A 23,566-nucleotide genomic window follows, 5' to 3' on the forward strand; every position below is an offset into this window, starting at 1 on the left:
AATTCCTCAAGTCACTCCAGCACAGGGTTCTGATTGATTCATATACCCCAGGCCAGCGCAGCGCTGGGGTATATGAATCAATCAGCAGCACAGTTTTACATGAATCGTATAAGCCAATCCGGCATGCTGGAAGAAATGACCAGGACCAAGCTGAAAAGTGTCTTGCGGACCTTCGAAAGAAATCAAGTGTTGATTCAGATATATATCCCACAGCTGCTCACAAACAGAACGCCACCGATGCTTGCAGTCCTTCGAGGACCCTACCAATATTTTGTTGAAGTTTAAGTTCCCAAGGATTCTCTACATTAATTCTTAGGTATCTGCAGTGGGATGTCTCCCAGCATATGCCCAGATCAGGCAAACCATCCGCTGGGGTCTGGGCCAAACTAGCAGGCTGACTTGCCTCTTAGTTCACTAATGGCATTGTCGCCGGGGAGGGTGGGGGGGCGAGCCATTAATGTTTGTAAGTTTGTTTAAAGAGGATCATTTTTAAATAAATGTCTGCCTATGCAGTTATATAATCTGATAAGGTAAAGTGCTTCCTCATGTTAAGGAAATACACTTTTTTTTTAACTTAAAAGATGCTGTATCATATTTTTATTATGTTTATTGCTCAATTTATATGCCAAATGTTTTCATGGTTTGGCTCATGCATGGACTCTTAAAGCAAAGGCAGTCCCATGGCCCGGCTCTGGTGCCAGCTCGCCCACCTCTATTTGCAACTTGTTCTGCGACCAGTCGAATCCTCAGGGTTGGTTCGATGCTTAAATAGTATCCATCTCTAAACCGCCCCAAATCTGCTATATATATATTACGCAGACTAAAGGATGGTTAAGCGAGGGAAAAAGATGGATGTAGCCAGGAAGGAAAGGATGGGAACAGCGGGGAGGGAGATCTTGAAGACACAAGGAGAGAGAAAAGAACAATCAATTACTAACCACTCTCAGTGTTCTTTCTGATAACAATGTCTACACAATTTTGGAACTAGCACTAACCTGTAAAGAAAAATAAATGAGTATTCACATAGGAGTTGTGTATCAGAAGTCTTCCAACTTCGGGAGGCTGTAACAACAATGAGGTGTATCAGGTTGTGCTATATATATATATCTTCTATAATGTCCACCTTGAAACATAGAAATAACAACTACCTGTCTAATATAGACGCCTCTCTTAATTCATACACAACCCCTGTAAAGAAAAGAGAACAGCATGTATTTCAGGAACATCACAACTTGTACCAGGCATTTTGCATATTTCTCAGCAGGTAACACGATTCCTCCATGTAAATCACCCAATGTTAATTTGAGAGTTACTTCACTCTCCACCAACGGAACATGAAGAATACAAGTCACCCAAAGCTTCTTCGAGTTGAAAGTCACCCAAAGAGTCAGAAGTATCAGTACAATCCGGGACGGTATAATGCACTCCTTGTCCCCCAGATACCAACTTGTAAAGCTTGTGACAATATTCCAGGACCAAGGGCAAGCTCCCCCTTGACAGCACTGCTCGCCTCAACTTGAACAGTACCCGAAATTCAAAGTTAGTCAAAGCACGATCTCGTGCAGAACAAAAAGGAAAGCGCCGTCTGTTGAAAACACAAAACGCGCTGAAACGCAGAGTTAAACAGTACTTCGATGGTGGTGCCACAGGCACCCTTACCAGTCGCCAACAACTCCGATTCTCCAAACACCAAGCTCCTGAGCACAAAATAATCGGCAGCGTCTTGCCCGAACACCCTGCAGATATGGTTTGTGATCACGTGACCCGGAAGTGTTCCGATCACGTCGCGCATGGCGCTAGCGCTGCTGGGCAATGTAGTTTTGTGGCGGCTGTGCCCTCTAGCGCTCAGTGCCCCCTAACAGGACATCCCCCTCCCGGAGGGCACAGACAGGCACAAGGTTTGGTAGGATGACGACGGTGGAATGCTGCCACCAATCTAGGCGCATGTACTCCTGATGCAGGTTCCCACGAGTTCTCTTCTGCACCATAACCCTTCCATGCAATCAAATACCACAATTTCGCCCGACTGACTTTGGAGTCCAGTACTCTAGCAACCTCATACTCCTCCCCCTGATCCACCCCCACTGCAAGAGGCTGTACCCGAGTATGTCGAGCTGCTGATTTCAGTAACGATACATGAAACACTGGGTACATTTTCATGTGGGATGGTAAAGCAATTTTGACAGCAACCGGATTCACATGTCTAATCACAGGGAAAGGTCCGATATAGCGCGGGTTGAATATGCTATACCGTCTGAATCGAATGTTTCTTGTGGATAACCACACCAGATCACCCTTCTGAAACACAGGTCCTTGTTTACGGTGTTTGTCTGCTTGATTTTTATACATTAGCTTCGCTTTCACCAAGTGTTTCCTAGTATTTACAATAACATTCTGAATGGCAGATATCCTATCTCTGACCACTGGAACATGATCCCCCCTAATAGGAGAACTGAAAGGGATGAATCTAGGGTGAAAACCGTATGTACTAAAGAATGGTGTGTGTTTCGTGGAGCTATGTAGTGCATTGTTATATGCTATTTCTGCCAACCAAAGCCATTCCACCCACATGTCTGTATTGCAATCCACATAACACCGCAGGTATTGTTTCAAGGTCCGATTCAGCCTCTCCGTTTGTCCGTCGGTTTGCGGATGGAAACTAGTTGACAGGGCTGAAGAGATATGCAAAGATGAGCACCACGCCTTCCAGAATTTAGCGGTGAATTGGGAATCCCGATCTGAGACTATAACCTTCGGCAGACCATGTAGTCTCACAACGTTTTCCATGATTATCTTGGCTAATTGACCCGCAGTGGGAAGGGTCTTGCACGCCACGAAATGTCCCATCTTGGTGAGATAATCAATGATCACAAGAATGACTGTATGTCCTTTGTCAGCAGGTAGTCCCACAATGAAATCCATTGATATGCTTTCCCAAGGCACCTCTGGTGTGGGTAAAGGTTGAAGCAGCCCTTGTGTTTTCCCTGTCAATGGTTTGTTTTGAGCGCATGTTGTGCATGCTTTGATCCATTCCGAAACATCCTTTCTCACCGAAGGCCACCAAAATTGTCTCAATATCTTTTCGCAGGTCTTCTCTCCTCCTTGATGGCCAGCACTAGGGTCTTCATGACACCACTGAAACACCATGCGACGTAACTGTATCGTAGGTATGAGCAGCTGTTTCCCTTTCATGTACACCCCTTGTTTTTTAACCCATTCGGGATGATATTTCAACCAGTCTTTCCACTGAAAAGTATTCAAACCTTTACGTGTGTCTTTCAAAAACTGATCTGTGTGAATCACTCCTATCACCTTATGCTCCGCAAAAATGGCTCTTTCTGCGGGCACCACGGAACTGACAGTAGAATCTTGTCGCGATAAGGCGTCCGCTTTCTTGTTCTGGCTCCCTGGTCGAAAGGTAACAATGAAATGGTATTCTTCAAAGAAGGTCATCCACCGTAACAGACGAGGTGTTAAGAGCCGTACTGTTTTCAGATACTGTAAATTGCGATGGTCTGTGTACACAGTAATGGCATGTTTCGCTCCCATCAACCAGTGTCTCCACTCTCCAAAGGCATTTTTGATAGCAAGAAGTTCCTTTTCTGTGATGGTATAATTTTGCTCTGCTGCATTGAACTTCTTGGACATGAATGCTACTGGATGTAGTTGCCCGGTTTCTGGGTGTCTTTGTGAAAGGACTGCACCCATTGCCACATCTGAAGCGTCTGCTTCCACGACAAACGGAAGACTCGGATTAACGTGGACCAGAACCGGAGCGGAGGTGAAGGCCTTCTTTAGTTCTTCGAAGGCCTCTTGTGTCTTTGGAGTCCATGCAAACGGGATACTTTTCTTGGTCAAATGTGTAAGTGGAGCAGCTTTGTCCGAAAAGTTAGAGATGAAACGTCTGTAGAAGTTTGCGAATCCCATAAACCGTTGGATGTCTTTGACGTTCTTGGGACTCGGCCAGTCTGCAATTGCTTTGACTTTCCTTTCTGCCATTTCTTGACCATTGGGTGTGAGTATTACTCCCAGAAATTCCACAGTGGACACGTGGAACTCACATTTACTAAGTTTGCAATACAAGTGGTGTTTCCGTAAAGCTTGAAGAATGAGACTCACGTGTTGAACATGTTGTTCTTCATGTGTGGAATAAACCAGAATATCGTCAATGTAGACGATTACAAACTTGTCCAAAAACTCTCTCAAAACATCATTTAAAAAAAACTGAAAAGCGGCTGGCGCATTGCACAGCCCGAAGGGCATTACAAGGTATTCAAATAATCCATACCTTGTCTTAAACGCGGTCTTCCATTCGTCGCCCTGACGCATACGAACTAAATGATACGCTCCTCGCAAATCCAGTTTAGTGTAGATTACTGCTCCTTTGACTTGTTCCAGCAGAACAGTTATTAATGGTAAAGGATATTGATTCCGAATAGTGATAGAGTTTAGCGCTCTAAAGTCTATACAGGTTCTTAGTTCCCCATTAGCTTTGGGAATAAAAAATAGCGGCGAGGCTGCTGGAGATGCTGAAGGCCGGATGAACCCCAATTTTAAGTATTTATCCAAGTATTCCCGTAAGTGGATGTTTTCTGGCTCAGTGAGCGCGTATATCCGACCACATGGTACAACTGATCCAGGTTGAAGATCTATCCTACAATCGTAGGGTCTGTGTGGTGGAAGCGTCTCTGCTTTCTGATCACAAAAAACATCTTGATATTGTTCATAACATGAAGGCAGTTCCGTATCTTTCTCTGCAGCCGTGGCAATGTGGAGCGTATTCCTGGTGCATGATTCAGATGATGACCAACAGTGCATTGCACAATACTCCGAAGACAGAACCATTGTCTTCTTTTCCCAATCGATGTCGGGGTTGTGCAAAGTCAACCAGGGTAAACCCAAGATTACACCATACGACGGAGCAGAAATTATGTTGAAAGATAAATGCTCCTGATGGCCGGGTAAACACTCGACTACACATGATTGTGTGCCTTGCCGAATGGGCCCTGCTTCCAATTGTTTACCGTCTACTGCAAGCACTATTTCGGGCTCCGTCTTCTCCTCCAATGGTATGTTCAATCGTTCTGCCTCTCCGATGTCCATGAAACACCCGGTTGCTCCGGAATCTACCATGGCTCTCATGGTATGAGATCTGTTGTCCACATGTATGAGAAGCTCAATAAAGAAGTGTTCTTTAGACCCACAGTTGTTCTTCTGTAATGAAGGGATACCTAACTTGCTTGACGACTCCCCTTCTTGACGTCGCCAGCTCTTTAGTTTCCCGACTCCGCCTTCTGATTCTGTACCGGAGTGGCTGTAGTATTAAATTTGGAACGTCCAAATTTGGGTTTCACAGGGCATTCACGAAGGTAATGTCCCTTTTTCCCACAATATAGACATAATCCGTTCCTTCTTCTATGTTCCCTTTCTTCTCCGGTTAATGCAGCTCTCACTGTTCCTATTTCCATAGGTTCTGAAGAGGCTGTTCCTGCTTCCGACATCCTCGGCTTGACAAAATGTATGGGATATCTATCCTTTCTGACATGTTCACCTTTGCGTTCTCTCATTCTTTGATCCAATCTCATAGTAAGTTCGATTAACGCTGTACATGTCTGAGGTTGCGGATCTACTTGGGCTATCAAGTCTTTCAATTCCTCTCTGAGTCCTTGATAAAAGACTGCCGATTGTTTCTCTTCTGGCCATCGAGTTTCTGTGACCAACCTTCTGAATGTGTTCACATATGACAATAAATCTTTGGTTCCTTGTTTAATGACTATCAGCTCCCTATCCGCCGCATAAGTATCAGCTCGTCTGTCAAATGTCTTTTCAAACTCAGCCTTGAAAGCGTTCCAATCATGTAGTAGGTTATCTTCATTTCTCACTAATGGGACTGCCCATTGTGCGGCGTCACCTGCCAAATATGATATGAGGAAGGACACTCTGGCTTGGTTGGTGGCAAATACTTTAGGTTTGCAATTGAAATGTAGTAGCACTTGTGACATAAATACTTGTACCTTATGTGTGTCGCCTGTAAATTTCTCAGGGGGCGCTAAAGGTATTGGGGTGGGGATTTCCACTACCATGGCATTAGAGGACGTTTGAGACCAGCTCCCTGCATCAAAAGGATTGCGTTGCATCCTATCTACTTTGGCTTGTAATGCAGCCGTTTCATTGCGTGATGCTGCTAGTTCTACCTGTACCAAAGCTAGCGCAGCCAACACATCATCCATAGTGGCCATGGTATCTAAGATCGACCCAACCAGGAGGATAGGATATTCGTGGGCCGATTATTCTGTTCTGCGACCAGTCGAATCCTCAGGGTTGGTTCGATGCTTAAATAGTATCCATCTCTAAACCGCCCCAAATCTGCTATATATATATTACGCAGACTAAAGGATGGTTAAGCGAGGGAAAAAGATGGATGTAGCCAGGAAGGAAAGGATGGGAACAGCGGGGAGGGAGATCTTGAAGACACAAGGAGAGAGAAAAGAACAATCAATTACTAACCACTCTCAGTGTTCTTTCTGATAACAATGTCTACACAATTTTGGAACTAGCACTAACCTGTAAAGAAAAATAAATGAGTATTCACATAGGAGTTGTGTATCAGAAGTCTTCCAACTTCGGGAGGCTGTAACAACAATAAGGTGTATCAGGTTGTGCTATATATATATATCTTCTATAATGTCCACCTTGAAACATAGAAATAACAACTACCTGTCTAATATAGACGCCTCTCTTAATTCATACACAACCCCTGTAAAGAAAAGAGAACAGCATGTATTTCAGGAACATCACAACTTGTACCAGGCATTTTGCATATTTCTCAGCAGGTAACACGATTCCTCCATGTAAATCACCCAATGTTAATTTGAGAGTTACTTCACTCTCCACCAACGGAACATGAAGAATACAAGTCACCCAAAGCTTCTTCGAGTTGAAAGTCACCCAAAGAGTCAGAAGTATCAGTACAATCCGGGACGGTATAATGCACTCCTTGTCCCCCAGATACCAACTTGTAAAGCTTGTGACAATATTCCAGGACCAAGGGCAAGCTCCCCCTTGACAGCACTGCTCGCCTCAACTTGAACAGTACCCGAAATTCAAAGTTAGTCAAAGCACGATCTCGTGCAGAACAAAAAGGAAAGCGCCGTCTGTTGAAAACACAAAACGCGCTGAAACGCAGAGTTAAACAGTACTTCGATGGTGGTGCCACAGGCACCCTTACCAGTCGCCAACAACTCCGATTCTCCAAACACCAAGCTCCTGAGCACAAAATAATCGGCAGCGTCTTGCCCGAACACCCTGCAGATATGGTTTGTGATCACGTGACCCGGAAGTGTTCCGATCACGTCGCGCATGGCGCTAGCGCTGCTGGGCAATGTAGTTTTGTGGCGGCTGTGCCCTCTAGCGCTCAGTGCCCCCTAACACAACTTGGGCTAAGTACAAGGTGTCGGTCATCAGTCACTTGATAAAGCAATCTGTGAAAGTTGAAGACCGGAAACATGGAGCCCTACATATATGCACGGATTTGACAACTCTCTAGACTTCTCCTAGAAGAGATAAGAGTGCCTGCACTGCAGTCAAAATATCTTTAAAATAAGTGATCCCAGGCAGGAACTCCATGCGCTGTGTTCAGTGACGTAGCTAGACCTGCGGCCGTCTGTGACGGCCCCTGAGTTAGCCGCCCCAGGGCGGCCTTCTGAAGAACAGTGGGTACGGCTGCCGATTTTTGAGACTGCTGCAAGTAAGAGCTGTGAAAGGGGGCTGCTGCTCGTAAAACTCTTGCCACCCGGGGCAACCGTCCCCCCCCTTCCCCCCCCCCCCCTCCACCTGCTATACCACTGGCTGTGTTGTACGTTACTGTAGCTACGAGTTCCCAGGGACAATTACCATGCGCAGGTAGGACAGACTTGTGCTTATCTTCAAGGGCTCGGGCGGGGTTTGGAGTGTAACACCCCCAAATGCATGGTAGTACAGTCTGAGGAATCCTGAGTTAGGTTTGCTATGTCTATGTCCGTTTTCTCGTTGTTTTCATTTTGCTAAGAGCTTTTAGGTTGCTTATTTTTTTGGAGTGGAAACTTAAATGTATATAGTGACAGGCTAACCCAAAAAATGTTCAACCATGAACATCCTCCTTGAATGGGTGCACATTTATCCCTTTTTGGTATTCACAAACAGTGACAGTAGCAGGCCTGGAAAGTCCAAAACGTGATGTGATGAGTGTTCAACAATAGTTTAACCAATCTCTTGGGGTAGCATTCCATCTCATTCTTTTTTTTGCATACTGTGCCCTTCTAGACAAACAGACGCCCAACTGCTGCAAATCAGTACGGACCCTGTTACTCTTGGAAACAGTTCATCCTGAACCTTTGTCATGATAGCTTTCAACCCTGCACCACACTGTTTTTGCAGATGGGATATTTTCGATACATACACCAAGATTTTCACTGACTAAGCTATGCCCCTGTGCTGCATGCTTTAGCCCAGACCTGTTGGCTTTGACAATGTTTTTTTCTCTTCTTGTTGTGTTGTTACACCTTGCATACACAAGTAGTGTGGCTCACTGGTTAGAGGCGGCAGACCCGAGAGCAGAGGACGGCCCGGGACCAGGGTTCGATTCCCGGCGCGGCAGGTTTCTGGACCAGGGTCAGCGGACTCGATAATTCTCTCGTCAGCGATCACACTCGGCAACTCTGGGCTTGCCTCATCTTCACTAACGGCCCCACCAGACCGCGGGGATGCCTGGTCTCACCCTGGAGATACCCATTAAGGGACCATCTCTCAGGGAAGCCAGGAAGGGTTTCGCAGCGGTCGAAGCGCCTTGGGACCCTCCGGGTAAGTAGTGCGCTATATAAATGCCTATACATTACATTACATTACATATTTCCAGGGATGCGTTACACTCGGAGTAGATATAAATGCATAGTTGTCGCGATGCTGTGGTGGCATCCAGTTACTTCCCGTTCGACGGCGCATGCTGCGTTCTGCGCTCTCGGTGTGAGCGGAGTTAACATTCCTACCGGATAAACATTCTAATGTGTTATTCATGTTTGCATGCCTTCAGAAGTGGAGCAACCTCCGGGTCTAGCCAGCGCTATATAAAACCTTTCAAATAAATAAAGAAATGGTGTGCTTAAGTAGTAATCACATGTTTAAAAAGCCCCCCTCATGGCATGCTTAAACTCACGGCCCCACCTTAAAGCCTATAAAATGATCAGTTAAATCCATCATAGTTTGGTACCCACTGCTGATCAGATCAGCAGTGGGTCCCAAACTAAGACCTGTGCACTCCAAAAACTGCAAAATACTCGCCAAACGCCGTTCCCTTAAAAAGTCCACAGTTACATTTCACAGCAATATTTAGTCATCTCCCCCGTGTTTAGGAATGTGTCGACTACCATCCCTAGCACTGCCCCATAGGTATACCCGGGTTATTACAACATAGCAAAGAGCGCGCGCCCCTTGCATTTCATAGCTGGGCCGGCGATTACAGCCGCCTATTCATGGCTCTCTACAGATGCTTCCACACCTATGTATTTTAGACTTGGATCTCAAAAATGGTAGTTGGCCTGGTTACCTCCCCCCCACTTCCTTGCTGTTAGCGTGATTCGCAATGCCTGAGACGTTTTCAGCATTTTTTACAAATCAGTGTTGAACTGCAAAAACGATGGTTATTTTACCTATTCTGAAAAATGTAGGTGGTCAGGTAAGAAAGGGTATCTTGTTTGGCACCATGCCAACAGCAAGACCACAGTGCTATGGCCCAGAACCCATGGGGAGCCTGGGCAGAGAGAATTATAAGTTAATGACATTTTAAAAAGAGTCCTAGTTTTGGTATTGCGGTCGATGAACACAGATAGTGAATGTGTCTATTTTATGCATTATTTTTGAGTTCTTATATCATTTTGTGATGTTTTTGTGTGTGTGTAATCAATGCATTTATGGCGAGGGGTTGTTTGTGGTTGGCAATGAGCAAGGAGAGGCACGTTCAGCCTGGTCAAACTCTTCCTCATTCCAGAGCCAGGTACTTTCCAACTTTACATCACAAAAAGGCGGCAGAGCAATACAGGCAGGGAGATGGCCAGTGTGCATGCCATGTCTGGTTGGTCCCAGTATAAGAATTGGCTTGGTAGTTTGGTTTGCCCTGTTCCCATCATGCACTGGGACAGGGACAGACTAATTTGCATGTAGCCAGGTTCTGAGCTGGGATGGTGCAGTGAGATAAAAAACTGTGATGGATCAAGCCCTGATCTTTGGACTGGGTAAGAGTGGTCTGCTTAATTCAGACACTCTGTTCATCACCACCCCCTTTTCTGAATCATTTTGTCCACCATAAGCGTGGAAGGGTATACTCAGATGTGAGTCCCTTGCTCATTGCACCGTCAGGATTCAAGCAAGCCGGGCTGACGACGGCTGAAATGCCAGAAACCGGTCCACGGTAGCTTGTTTCCTTCCCAGTATAAGAATTGGCTTGGTAGTTTGGTTTGCCCTGTTCCCATCATGCACTGGGACAGGGACAGACTAATTTGCATGTAGCCAGGTTCTGAGCTGGGATGGTGCAGTGAGCTAAAAAACGGTGATGGATCAAGCCCTGATCTTTGGACTGGGTAAGAGTGGTCTGCTTAATTCAGAGACACTGTTCATCACCACCCCCTTTTCTGAATCATTTTGTCCACCATAAGCGTGGAAGGGTATACTCAGATGTGAGTCCCTTGCTCATTGCACCATCAGGATTCAAGCAAGCAGGGCCGACGACGGCTGAAATGCCAGAAACCGGTCCCCGGTAGCTTGTTTCCTTCCCAGTATAAGAATTGGCTTGGTAGTTTGGTTTGCCCTGTTCCCATCATGCACTGGGACAGGGACAGACTAATTTGCATGTAGCCAGGTTCTGAGCTGGCATGGTGCAGTGAGCTAAAAAACGGTGATGGATCAAGCCCTGATCTTTGGACTGGGTAAGAGTGGTCTGCTTAATTCAGACACTCTGTTCATCACCACCCCCTTTTCTGAATCATTTTGTCCACCATAAGCGTGGAAGGGTATACTCAGATGTGAGTCCCTTGCTCATTGCACCATCAGGATTCAAGCAAGCCGGGCCGACGACGGCTGAAATGCCAGAAACCGGTCCCCGGTAGCTTGTTTCCTTCCCAGTATAAGAATTGGCTTGGTAGTTTGGTTTGCCCTGTTCCCATCATGCACTGGGACAGGGACAGACTAATTTGCATGTAGCCAGGTTCTGAGCTGGGATGGTGCAGTGAGCTAAAAAACGGTGATGGATCAAGCCCTGATCTTTGGACTGGGTAAGAGTGGTCTGCTTAATTCAGACACTCTGTTCATCACCACCCCCTTTTCTGAATCATTTTGTCCACCATAAGCGTGGAAGGGTATGCTCAGATGTGAGTCCCTTGCTCATTGCACCATCAGGATTCAAGCAAGCCGGGCCGACGACGTCTGAAATGCCATAAACCGGTCCCCGGTAGCTTGTTTCCTTCCCAGTATAAGAATTGGCTTGGTAGTTTGGTTTGCCCTGTTCCCATCATGCACTGGGACAGGGACAGACTAATATGCATGTAGCCATGTTCTGAGCTGGGATGGTGCAGTGAGCTAAAAAACGGTGATGGATCAAGCCCTGATCTTTGGACTGGGTAAGAGTGGTCTTCTTAATTCAGACACTCTGTTCAACACCACCCCCTTTTCTGAATCATTTTGTCCACCATAAGCGTGGAAGGGTATACTCAGATGTGAGTCCCTTGCTCATTGCACCATCAGGATTCAAGCAAGTTGGGCCAACGACGGCTGAAATGCCAGAAACCGGTCCCCGGTAGCTTGTTTCCTTCCCAGTATAAGAATTGGCTTGGTAGTTTGGTTTGCCCTGTTCCCATCATGCACTGGGACAGGGACAGACTAATTTGCATGTAGCCAGGTTCTGAGCTGGCATGGTGCAGTGAGCTAAAAAACGGTGATGGATCAAGCCCTGATCTTTGGACTGGGTAAGAGTGGTCTGCCTAATTTAGACACTCTGTTCATCACCACCCCCTTTTCTGAATCATTTTGTCCACCATAAGCGTGGAAGGGTATACTCAGATGTGAGTCCCTTGCTCATTGCACCATCAGGATTCAAGCAAGCCGGGCCGACGACGGCTGAAATGCCAGAAACCGGTCCCCGGTAGCTTGTTTCCTTCCCAGTATAAGAATTGGCTTGGTAGTTTGGTTTGCCCTGTTCCCATCATGCACTGGGACAGGGACAGACTAATATGCATGTAGCCAGGTTCTGAGCTGGCATGGTGCAGTGAGCTAAAAAACGGTGATGGATCAAGCCCTGATCTTTGGACTGGGTAAGAGTGGTCTGCTTAATTCAGACACCCTGTTCATCACCACCCCCTTTTCTGAATCATGTCTGGTTGGACAGCCAAGTCTCTGGCTGTTGCCAACTTGATATGCGCACTTCAGGAGGACTCGAACCAGCACAGCCCTCTGGGGTTCTTTTCGTGGAGCTTTGGGTTCACCTGTCCTGTCATCTGAAAGTCTCATAATATAAATGTGGTTTGTTTTTCTATAGGTTCTCAAAAGGAAAAACCCAGTATTGTGTGGATTTGTTTCTGACAGGCCGCTAAATGGGGAGGCTCGGTAAATAAATAAAAAAAATAAAGGAGATGACTTCTTGTAAGTATGATGTTACTTGTTGTATCATATATCTGGATGCAATGACAAAAACAACAAAATACCAGTTTTCAGTCTTCCTTTGAATTTGTATTTGTTGCATATTTTCCATAGTGCATGTATTGTTTCAAAGGAAGATTAATTTTCACTGGAGAAGATTTTACCTCTATAATTTATACATCAACTGCTAACTAAGTGCTACAGCTGTTGTGTGTTAGTTAGGCAGTACTCCAACATCCTAAGCACAATGTGTTTTTATCGTGATCGAAATTGTGCCAAAGTGCAAAGCTGTCCTCCTGGTTCCAGTGTCCGTTTTCCTAATGGCATGTCTATGACTGTGACATGTTCATCTCCAGACTACAGAGCTTATGCCAGCTTGCCCACGTCAACCTTCTAGAAGTCCACATTGCCTACAAAAGCAATGCTAAGGCAGGCTTAACCACTTTCCAGGAGTGTGATCTGAGTCCCTTAATAATTCAGATGATCGTCGTCTGCATGTAGACTACACATAGGAACCACTAGTGTGCCCCCTAGACTGTACTGGTCAATGGAAGGAATTGCATTAGCCCACTTAGTAAAATTCATGTGTATTGTTATAAGAAGGTGAAACTTGATGTATGACCCAAATGTAATGTGCAGTGTACAGGGTCAAGTCTTTGTGGATCACTTAAGCCAAGGGTCTCCAACTTTTTCTGTAATAAGAGGCACTTACGATCAAAGAAATGCATCGTGATGTGATCACTAAGGGGTGCTTCAGCACATTCTGCAAGGGGGGGCTCATTTTGCGTTACACCACTGTACATGCCTGCCCATATTTTACAGTTTGAATGCCTTTGTTAAAAGTCTGTGTGTTTGGTTGACACAACTACATTTTGTTGTATTTGCTTATCAGCATTTGGTAAAGCCTCAGGCTGCCGAACTAATTTTTGGGCAAATCAAGCAAAGAAGAAGAGACGCCAACCTCCTTTTCGCTACAACACAGCCAACAACCCCAGTGTTTAAGGTAAGGAAACTGCTGCTATATTTTACATTCTAGTAGTCAAGGGCTATGTAGGTTGTGTGTACATGGTGGGTGGCGTCTAAATACATGCACCAAACCTCATACGTTGTACTTTGATTATTGACAGGTAACACTAACATTGGTAACACCATGAATACAGTAGAGCATCTACTTGCAAAGCCGTTCCTTGGACTGAAACGTGAAGACAAACTAATTGTAAAACAATTAGGACCTCACCGGCCAGACCTAAACCTACAACAAAGTTCCCTAGACAGAGGGAAGCTTTACACACGTTCTTTCACAAACACCTGGGACACAAAAGTTGATTGGCTTACAGGATGTCCTTCAACAAATACTCTGTTCTGCTTCCCCTGCCTGCTGTTTGGTGGTGAAACTCCTTGGACCAAAAAAGGAGTAAAAGACTTGAAGCATTTGTCAGATAAAGTAAAGAAGCATGCACACACAAACACATATGGAAAATCTGACAAGACCGGGAATGTTGGGAGATAAACCGATTGAAGCCCACATAAGCGAGGCCTACCAAACAAATATACGGAAGCACAATGAAGCAGTTGATAGGAACGACACGTTCTATCAAAAATCATTGACTGCATTCGTTTCTGTGGTGATTTTGAACTGGCTTTACGAGGGCATGATGAATCGGAAGGCCCTGCAAATCCTGGGATATTCAAAGGGCTTGTGGACTTAATACTAAGCATAGACCATGTATTCGAAGCACATCTATCAAGTGCTACAGTCTTCAAGGGCACCTCTAAAATCATACAAAATGAACTGCATGAGTGCATGCTAGAGATTGTAAAAAGCACTATCGTACGACAGCTGAAAAACACAGACTTTGTGGCTATTCAGGCTGATGACACCACTGATGTGGCCACGAATACACAGCCAGTATTGGTCTTTCGGTACCTTGACAGTGACAACAAAGTTGTGGAACGCTTCTATGGATTCACCCATTTAAAAGACGCTTGTGCAGAAAGCATTTCTTCAGTTATTCTACAGGAACTAAACTTGATTTTTCCAGAGCAGCCTCAAAAACAAAAACTGATTGCACAAAGCTACGATGGTGCTGCAGTAATGAGTGGAATCTCCGGTGGAGTACAACAAAAAAATTAAAGATGTGTACCCTAATGCCCATTACGTGCACTGTTATGCCCACGAACTAAATCTGATTATGCAACAATCAGTAGGAAAGATCTCTGAGGCAAAGATATTCTTCATGGATGTAGAAGGAATGGCAGCATTCTTCTCACGCTCCCCCAAACGAACGGAGGTACTTCATACCATTGTTAACAGAAGGATTCCAAAGGGAGGTCCAACTCGTTGGAATTTTCACATCCGTACAATCCGCCTAATATACCAATATAGGGTTGATCTTGAGAAATGTTTTGACACCATAGAAGCCAATCTAGACTTTGACTACAAAAGCCGTAATGAGGCCCGCGGCTTTGCTAGAACAGTGCAAGACAGGGAGTTTCAGTTTTTGCTGTTTTTGTTTTTTGAAATAATGCTAAAAGTTGAAACACTGTATGAAACGTTACAAAAACGTGAAATAGATACTATCCATGTGGAAACAGCTATCAACGACTTTGTCACAAGCATAACGAAAGTCAGAGAAGAGGTTGACAATTTAGACAGCAAACTGCCAAATGATTCTACTTTCTCTAACCGCAGAAAAGACATCAGCAGTCTAGTCCGAATTTCCAAAGAGATATGTGACACTATAATTATGCAGGCAAAGGAACGCTTTTCTTTTTACAAAGCATTTGGTGAGTGACACATTACTAAGAAGTGATCTGTTTGCTAAATATGATATTTCCTTCCCTGAGCAAGCACTGAATACCGCTGTGGATGTTTACCCTATGCTCAACAAAGAGGATCTGAGAACAGAATTAACTGTACTGTATGGAATGCATGTATACCGGCAGGCCACTACTGCAATTTCTTTGCTTGCTTTAATTCTGAACCTTAACATGCAAAACACACTAACAGAAACAGTGACTTTATTAAAAATACTTTATTAAAAATACTCATCACCATACCGATGACAACAGCAGAGGCGGAACGTTCCTTTTCCGCTTTGAATAGAATTAAAACATTCCTGAGAAATACCATGATTCAGGAAAGGCTGAATGCCTTAGCAATGCTTTCTATAGAGAGTGAGTTAGTTAAAAGAATACCAGACTTCAATGTTCAAGTCATTGAGAAGTTTGCTTCCATGAAAAACAGACGTGCTGATTTTCATTACAAAAAGTGAACACTCTATTTAAATGCTGCTAGTTTGCGTCCTGTTTATTTGTTTGTTATTAAAATACATCTGTGAGGTACTCAGCAATGCATTGTGTTTCAAAGTCTGTTATGAAGCTCTGTGGTTATGATGAAGATGAATAAGCAGCTACCTATGTTATATGACAACACTTTATTAATGTAATAACTGCACTTTCACAATTGCTTTATTAACCTTCCTGCTTTCACAAATTTGCATGAAAATGCACCATTTGTCCACTCTTCTTTCAAAATTTTCTCGGGGGGGGAAATCCCCCCGAACCCTCCTTAAGGGATTCGGACTCGCTCGCTACGGTGCAGTACGATTTTCATTTTATGGCTCACCACTTTCAAATGTCACCAGCCGCCACTGCATGCAAGCCATCTGGGATTGCTTCTTGGCCAGCTAATAGCAAATGCTCTGCATAAGAAAAATTAATCAGGGTATGGTTCTCTTCTGTACAGTTTTCCCCTTTTTGCTCCAGAAAGTATTCATGGCCTATGCCCGGAAAGAATGAGGGGCAAGAAGGAAACCACGTCCTAGGGCAAAGTAGACATTATCTTAAGCCCTCCCACCAAAAAACCAAGAAGCAGAAACGCCACAGCTCTAAACAGCACTGCTCTTCGTAAGGTAAGTCTCCTACACCTCAAAACTCCTCTTCGGAGCTAGAAGTGGACCTTCTTACCCCTAGAACTCCCAGGATCTGCACCTCCTTTGGACTAGACATCAGGCCCTGGACCTTCACCTCAATCACCCAGTCCTCAAACCCCAAGCTGCAGTTTCCTACATTTGGGACAGGCCTTTTTCTTCTTTCTTTTATTGATTGTTTGACATTTTTTTGCGGGCCATGCTCCTGCCGGAGTGCTTCCGAGCTCCATGGGTTTTATTGGTTTTGCCCTTTGCTTTTAAGCAGCAACTTTGCCCAGTCTACTTTTGTCCCCTTTGCCTCATGTTTGTCTGGTTCCAACTCTGATGCTAGTTACAACTTAACTACCGACCCCTGGCTGATGCCAATCGGTGATTGTTCAGACTGGGTCATCAGCCGCAAGATATCCTTCACTATTGCTGCCTCACATGCTACCGGTACCACTCTTGATGTCAATAGCACCACTGCCAACAGCACCACTCCGACTCCACCGGCGCCGAGTTTGCCTCCCGATCCTTTACCTTTAATGGAGCTTCCTGCCCATGTTTAGAGATCCAAGTGAGAGGCACATTTTTTAGAGGAGTTTCCAATCCTCTAGAGGATGCCGGACCAGAAACTGATTACGGATATAGCCGGTCTGTCATTATGGACCCTTACTGCTCCACTCTGAGATGCTAGTGGCCTTGACACCTCCCCAGAGTAAGAGTTCTATTCTTCCACGGGTCTCCCTGCACCAGAAGGCACCTCTTGTATACGTCTGGCGTCAAAGGTTTTAGAGCTCCCTTTTCTTCTGTAGAGACTAAGACCAATTTCCTAACAGCAAGTTTTACACCTAATTTCTCAGATATCGAGACTCTGACCAATCTAGTTTTTACAGCATAGGAGAAACCAGCCTCCACTACCAGGAGGTATCTGCATCTCTTGGTACCCTGGCTGTTTTGTCAGCACACACTTCACCAGAGAGTCTGGTTATTCAGGCATCTTATTAGTCTAATCCGTTCCATGCAATGTTCCTTACCACCCCTTCAAATAGGGAATCTAAAAGTTTAGAGCAATTTGCTAAACTCTTCGTTTTAGTGAAGTGCCTAAGTCTCTGTCACATTCCTGAAGGACTTATTATCCCATGCCCTGTGGGACTTGGAGAAGTTGGTCATTTCAAACATATCCGACAACCTTAAATCATAATTCACAGAGCAGGAGAAAGATGGGAGAGCGGTGGCCCAACAAGCTATTCAATCTGACATAGACCGTGTTTTCCATAGCCTGGTTTATGGGGACGTCTGTTGCTATTCGGTGACATACCTGGTTGAGAAACGCTTGTTTTTCCATTGTCTTCAAGGCAGCCATGATGGATCTTCCATTTGGTGGCTCCTGGCTGTTCCATTTACAAACACAGCAGCAAAACTACTGTCAGATTTGAGGTTTAAGGAGAGGCTTTTCCTTTTTAGGGCACACAGCAAGGCCAACAGTCTCAACAGCAGCAGCAAAACACACTGTGCAAGTCATCTTTGGTGAGCTGCTTGAAGTCCTCTTGTGACTCCAGTGCCTCCAGCCTGTGGATCCTCCTAGGGGTCTTCTTTAATTTCTGAATGCTCCCCTGATTGCTCAGGCCTGCCCTGACTCCTCTGCTGGTGGTGAGTCACCTGGACCTTGCTGGTCCTGACACTGCACCTTCTTTGCTTTCCACGTTGTTTGTAATTGCCAAGGCTTCTTAGTGCTCTCGAGGGACACAGACCCCTCAACTCTCGATACCCGACGTGGGACAGCTCATGAACAGCTCGTGGTCTTCCACAGAGTCACCTGGTCCTCACAGCTGCAGCTCCAAGGTCACCTTCATCTCTCCTGCAGCACTCGACATCAGTGGGCATTCGTCTTCCGTACCTCCTGGTCACTCATGAGTAGCATGGACTCTGTCCCCTCTGTTTGCGAGTACTTCTCATCCTGAATCCACCTTTGGGTTCCACTGGACATTTTCCCCTTCTCCAGCACTGGCATCTTCCTAAAGTCTTCCATTGAGTTCAACTGCGATTTCCTTCACCCCTTCACACCTATGTGCCTGGCTTCCCTGGTGTAGGTATCCTGGTTGCTAGGGTATCCACGGGTGGGGTGGATCTCCAACCTTCTGTCTTCCACGGGGTTTCTTCAGGATCCACTGGGAAGGGTCCTTCTTTAAAATTGCAACTGTGACTTACCCATTGACTTTTATTGAGCCCCCGGTCGTGCACCCACGCTGCACATGGCCTCTGTGGGGTCCTATTTACTGACCTCAGGTGGTTCCTTGGATCCCCGGCACTTCTACATCTGCTGGGTGTCGTCTGGACTCGAGTTGTGGTTCGCATACTACTATTTTAGTATATGGTTTGACCCCCTGGTGACCACTGTGTATTTTATGCTACTTACCTGTTTCTATTGAAAAGTATTGTGTGCATTGTGTATATCTCCAGCTAGAAGATATCTGTATGTGTTATAATACGTACATATTTTTATAAATACACTGTGTGGTTCTTTTTCACTAAATCTATACCTACAAGATTATGTTCTGGTAAAACAAGCTGCTTTAAACTCCTTCTGGACTAAGCCCGAAGGCTGCTTTCCACATCAACCACTTAGAGAGCTTTCTAAGTTTGTCTAAGACCACTAAAATCACCATAAGGGTTATCTGGATTGGTGCAGGGTGCCCACTAACATAAGTGTGCATCATATACCAAGCCAGCTTCCCACAATGAGGTTATCCAGTGGGCTGCCTTCTTCCACAAGGTTGAGCTGTATAAAGTCCAAGAGGAAGAGAACTTCCTTGTGGAGACCTCATCTACCACCCAGTACTTAAACATGCTCCTGGACGTATTCAAGGAGCCAGTTAAGGCCAGCATAATCACCTTGGGTTGGATAACATATATAAGGTATCTCCCTCAGACCCTGCATATATCAAAGGGCAGCTCCCTCCTGAACTCCTTGTGGTACTGCCTGCAAACACACACAAGGAGAGCAGAAAGCAAGTAGGTTGCTTCTGAATCAGCCAACCATTGGTGCATCGCTAATTCCATCAGCCTGCTCTCCCGGTATGACCGGCCACACTGGGACGAGATGGAGGAGCTCCTTCAACACCTTCTGAACAGTGTAAAAAGTGAGCGCATGAGCTTGTTTCCAAGGGCAAACTGTTTCTAACTACACCTTTCAGTGTGGCCTGATCGCCACCAACACTGCAGCATGCAGTATTAATTCCAGTGTCCTTATTCGCCGCCACACCGGACTGTGTCTCTCCAGCTTCAACCCGTAGGTTCAGCAGCATCTGCTCAACCCTCTGTTCGATGGGGAGCACTTCTTTGGACCACAGGTTGGCCATATACTCGAAAAAATCAAGGAGAACATAGATACCGTAAAGGCCATGAGGGCTTTCTAAACTGTCACCCAGAGTCTCCTTTTGGAGGTCCCAGTGCAGAGGGAAAGCAAAGACCACCTTCCCCGAAGCCACATCCTCTTATCGGAAGCCACAGCAACAGCAGACCTCTTCATGGGGTTTTAAGGGCTGGTTATACGGGAAACAACTGAAGCAGTCGAGAGAAAGGTGAAGCGACTGAGAGAAGAGGCAGAACAGCTAAGGGAGCTTCCACTGCCAAAAAGTGACTATCTTCCCCCAAACCCCCCCCCCATCACACAACAGCTGTCACTGAAAGACTGCAGGGATCTCTATTGCAGTGGCAAAACATCACCTCTGATCAGTGAGTTCTCTGTTATAGAGCAGGGCTACTGTCTAGAACTCATTTCACCTCTGCCACTTATAATCCCCCTCCCCCTCCAAACACACACTCCAGAGAACACCAACACCACCTACTAGTAGAGGTTCTCCTTTGCAAGGGAGCCATAGAGCCCATACCTGCCCACCATCGCGGCAAAGGGCTTCTACTCCTGCATCCCTAAGGTCTGCTTGCTTCGGCCTATTCTTGACCTCAGGCCACTCGACAAATACATCCTGTCAGAGCACTTCCACATGGTCACTCTTTATGATGTCATCCCTCTGCTACAGCAAGGTGATTTTACAATTGCACTTGACCTAAAGAACGCCTACTTTCACATCCTTATCCAACCTGTACATTGCCAGTACCTCATTTTGTAGTAATTGACCAGCATATCTGACAGAGAATATTAGTTGTAGATTCCTTACCTTAGAGTTTCCCCTAGGCCTCAGTCTGTATCTGGAGATTTTTTCTTTAGCAGTACCCCTGCGTGCTGTCAGGTGGCATCAGTCAGCTCCCCATCTGGTGTCGTGGGTGCTGGGATGACATTGCAGGACGTACATAGACGCCACCCATGCCCGCTAAAGTCAGTTTTCTTTTTACCGTGCCAGCCTAGCGCAGATCCGGAGAGAGCTACCCCTAGCCACTTTTTTGCTAATTCTTTTCGAGTCTTAGACTCCTGCTGCGTTGAGGATGTCCCAGCGAAGGACCGGCTTCACACCATGCGGTTCCTGCCACCAGATGATGTCCGTGACTGATCCACACCTTGTGTGCCTTAGGTGTCTGGATAACGACCATGACCTGAAGTCGTGTTCCGAGTGCCAGGTCATAAACCAGAAGGCTTTGCGGGAGCCGTCCTGAAAACTGCTGGAGGCCCGGTGCTCGGCTCCGCGTAGCTCTCGTTCTTGTTCAAGGGAAAGCTTTCGAATGATTGCAGAGCCTACACTCCAAGTCGTTGGGGAGATCTTCGGATAAGTCAGGGAAGCTCAAAAAGAAGTACTTTCTTCTACTTCTCCCCGTCGTCGGTCGGCTGATGCGATGCAGGATCCGAAGGCTCTGACTCCGGAGCCCACTTCTGAGACTGCTCCACGCCTCCATCCCTTTTCGGGAGCCAGAGCGTCTCCTGCCCAAGTCTAGAAGTTTTACGAGGCCGTGCAGCTCATATTTGGGCAGCCCGGCTCTGCCAGTATGTCTTTGGGCCCCGCAAAGTCAGTCTGGGGCCCTGGATCTTCCACGCCGGTGGCTCCGGCTGTGGAGGGTCCCAATGGATCCAGATCGACGGTGGTCGATCTCACTCGACCTTCCCCTGCATAAATTCCTACAACGCTCCTGACATCGATTGTCCCCCCGGTCGGCGCCAACCCCATCCCCGAAATAGACACAGAGCAGGACCGACGTCTATCGATGTAGATACCAATGCTGGAATGGACTTTCGTCCCTGTTTATTCCTGATGTTCCTTTTGGGACATAAGGTGAGGAAGAGGACTGGGAGGGGGCACTGGATCCTTTGACTGACCAGTTTGAAGACCTGGACTGGAGAATGGACCTGGGTAATGCCAGTGGTATGGACACTTTCCCTGACACTGGCCTGCTTTCACCCACTGCCATGGCTACAGAGGAGGGATTTTCCTATGCTGTGGTGATGAGGAGGGCAGCCGAGGTCTTTGGCCTGAAGCTCCTTATGGTGGCAGTCTGGACTAACCTCCTGACAGAGGTGCTTCAGCCTGTGGCTTCCTCTTCTGAACCCCTTTTGCTGTTCAATCAAGTCCTAACGAATGTCTTTCTGGGCACTTGGTCCAAGCCCAGCACAGGGGCTCCTGTGGATAGGACGATTGCCCGCCGCCACCTACCTACTCTGGGTGACCCAGAGTTCCTCACCAAACACCACTCCCCTGAGAGCTTGGTAGTCCTAGCCTCTTCATCAAAAGGTGAATTCCCTTCTGCTCCCCCATATAGGGAATCCAAGAAGCTGGATCATCTTGGGAAGATGTTCTCTTCATCCAGCTTGTCATTGCGTCGGCGAATACCTCATGCCTCTAGGGCCGATACTCCCATACTATCTGGGACATGGTCACGCAGGTGCTGTCTCAGTGGTCGAAGGAAACCCGTGCCATTCTCTCTTAAGCAGTTGCAGACGGGAGAGATGCCACCAAATTCTCCATATGATGTGTACTGGATACCACAGACTCAAATCGGCCAGGTGGGTTCTGCAAATAGTCCGAAGGGGCTACTCCCTCCCCTTCGAGACTACCCCTTCCTCCATGCCACCTCCTTACGATCGCCTGACGGAGGATCATTTGGCACTTCTCCACCAGGAAGTATCGGCTCTCTTGGTCAAGGAAGCTAAAAAGAGGGACCCTGTTTGAGAAGTAGGTTGTGGTTGTTATTTCCGCTACTTTCTGATACCCAAGAAGAGCAAAGGCCTGCGTCCTATCTATGACCTCCGGCCCCTCATCTTCTTCCTCCGGAAGAAGTACAAAATGCTCACTGTAGGAAAGGAGGATCTGCTTCTTATGGATAACCCCACTTTTTACTTGATGTGATGCTATGTTTTACTAGTCTGACTGGGATCCTGCTAATCAGGACCCCAGTCTATATGCTTTCTCCCTAAACACTTGTGTTATGTACTTGGGTACACCCCAGATTGGACATTGGGGTACCCTTGTCAGTCCCTAGTATATGGTACCCATGTACCCAGTGCATAGGTACCCCAGAGGTCTCCCATGGGCTGCAGCATGTATTATCCCAACCATGAGAGACTATTCAAAATCTAACTACAGGCCTGCCATTGCACCACTTACCAAAGATATAGGTTTTGTATATCTAAGGTTCACTGCACTTAAAACGTATAAGTCACCCCTATAGCAGGCCTTTACAATCCTGAAGGCAGGGTGCTTGGTACTAAGTGAGAGGGTGCCCCTGCATGAGCAGGACACCCCTGCAGCCTACGGAGTCAATTTTCCCAGGTTGTCAGTGAAGCAGCCATATACTTTATAGAGGGGCATCGCGTGACCACACAATGACCATCTTGAAAACGGATGCAACGCATCCTATCATGTTTGGTATCAAAAATGTTGGAATGCTACCCCCCACATCGTAAATGGTTGGGAGGTAAGATTCCAAGCACTGGAAGAGCCCTCCGTTAGGCTCTCAGTGTTCCCAGTACCAGCCTTATAGTCCCGGAAAGTACAAAATGGTTGTTTTCGACCAGAGACACATTTCTGCCCTCCTGCTGCTGAGCC

The sequence above is a fragment of the Lissotriton vulgaris genome, chromosome 4_1, assembly GCF_964263255.1.
Source record: "Lissotriton vulgaris chromosome 4_1, aLisVul1.2, whole genome shotgun sequence".
Classification (NCBI taxonomy): domain Eukaryota; kingdom Metazoa; phylum Chordata; class Amphibia; order Caudata; family Salamandridae; genus Lissotriton; species Lissotriton vulgaris.